This window comes from Limulus polyphemus, unplaced genomic scaffold (genome assembly GCF_000517525.1).
Source record: "Limulus polyphemus unplaced genomic scaffold, Limulus_polyphemus-2.1.2 Scaffold1341, whole genome shotgun sequence".
Taxonomy (NCBI): domain Eukaryota; kingdom Metazoa; phylum Arthropoda; class Merostomata; order Xiphosura; family Limulidae; genus Limulus; species Limulus polyphemus.
In genome coordinates, this window is record NW_013666951.1 from 4,532 (window position 1) to 6,674 (window position 2,143).

The window sequence follows — 2,143 nt, forward strand, 5'->3', positions numbered from 1 at the left end:
AAATTATATATGCAAACTTAAATTTGATTAATTAAAAAAAAAAAAAATATATAAATAAAAAATTATATATGCAAACTTAAATTTGATTAATTAAAAAAAAAAAAAATAATGACAATTTTCTATAAGTACTCGGGATCAACTAACAATGTTTCTGAAATTTTGGTAATGACTATAAGCTGATGTTTGTTTGTGTTGTTTTTTGTTGTTTTTTTTTCGATTACAACGGATACATTTCGAATCTTTTCAATCAATCAGCTTTTTATATGAAGTGATTACATTTGATTCTTTCACAGTATGGACAGTAAAGTGATTCGTTTCTAATTTATGGTATACAAAGATAAGCAGACACGCAGTTTATTTGTAATAAAGAAATGTTCGAGGATCTAATTCTTGGTAGAATAAGGTAGAATGATAGAAACAAGACTTGGGGCGAAGTTTTGAACATTAAATAAACATTTGTTTTAGAATAAAATTACATTGAGCTATCTCAGTTCGATTCCGCAGGGTATCAATCCCTGGATTTCAACGCTGTTGGACCATATATTTACCGTTATCCCACTGAGGGATACAAATAATCACTTTATTAACAAATGGAATAGGATGTGAATTGGAATAAAGCTTGATTGTGCTGATGGTAGAAATCTATTACGTTACAGTTATAATTAAAAAGTAAAATAATATGTATTTCAGTGAAGAGTAAATAAAAGAAATTGTATTTAAAATATAAAAAGATGAAAATAAATCGAAGACTATTTGTTTAACTGAATTGCGGAAATAATGTCACGTACATGGCCAGCAGGATTTCAACAGCAGATCTTGATTCTCTCAAGACAAAAACGAATTTAGCTGAAAACACTTAAATTCACATTCTCTCTATAGATGGCTAATAACAAATATCCAGAAGTATTTCTGCTCCACGTGACAGCCATAAAGTAGTCCCAAGTACACAAGGTAATGTAGGGTATAAAGCAACTATTCTATAAATAGTCGATTGTCTTTTTGACTACATTTTACAATTTAGTCGTTGGGTGTGATAAGTTAGCGTGATCTTAACATTCAACAGTGTGCATGTGTATATGTATTGTTATGTCTCCGTTCGTTAGTTGATTTTCCGTAACTTCGTTCCGACGAAACTTTAGCGACACAAGTCCTTACTTAATAAAACTGGTTTATTCTTTCTGAACATAACTTTACCGATACACTTATTTTCAACAGTCGCTCTATAACAAACGTTTTAACAACGAACGTTAATTTCAACAATACTTTCTGACTGTAGTTCAATTACTCACTACCTACACACATTGTCCCGTCACGTTATGAGCGTCTTATATGTATACCAGTCTAACATATATCTAGTAAATGCTAGAGCATTCACGAAGGAACAGGATAGTTCTAGAAACGTGGCGTGACACTAGTCACGTGACCTCGCTGACGCAACACTGCCCCCACCTTAGTATTGTTCGTCCCGAACAATAACCACATACAGTAAACCAATAACAATAACTTAATTAAAATGTACAGAATTACAAACACAAAATTACAATTCAACAAAGTCTCTTAATTTTACGGAACGTATCTTCTTCCGTACTGGTCTCCGTCTCGTTGGCTTCTGCTTCATGTGGGGTTCATCTGCTCCATCAGTAAATGTCCTATCATCGGTAACAGTCACATCAGTGGTAGTAACTTCATCAAGAGCTTCATCATTTCCCTTCTCAAAACTGAGTAGAGTTTCTTCTTCGACGTTGGCTTTTTCAGATGACACCTCTTCAGCAGCGTCATTTGTTCCTTTGTTCACTTCGTCCCAACTGAAATGTCCTGGACCGTGATAATGCCAAAGCCTGTTGGCATGCACCACTTTTGGCTTACCTCGCCGACCACATTTTATCCGGAAAGTCACGTCTGAGAGACGATCCACTATGTCATATGGGCCTTCCCATGGAGAAGACAACTTAGGAGACTTCCCTTTGGTCTTCCGGGGATTATACAACCCCACCTTGTCTCCTGGTTCAAAGCTGACCTCTGTAGATCTCTTATCATAAGTTAACTTCAACGAACCAGCAGCCGTTTTCAACTTTAAATGCACAAGATGGTGGATATCATCCATCCTTTCCGATAACACTTCCATAAACTCTGACATATTCAC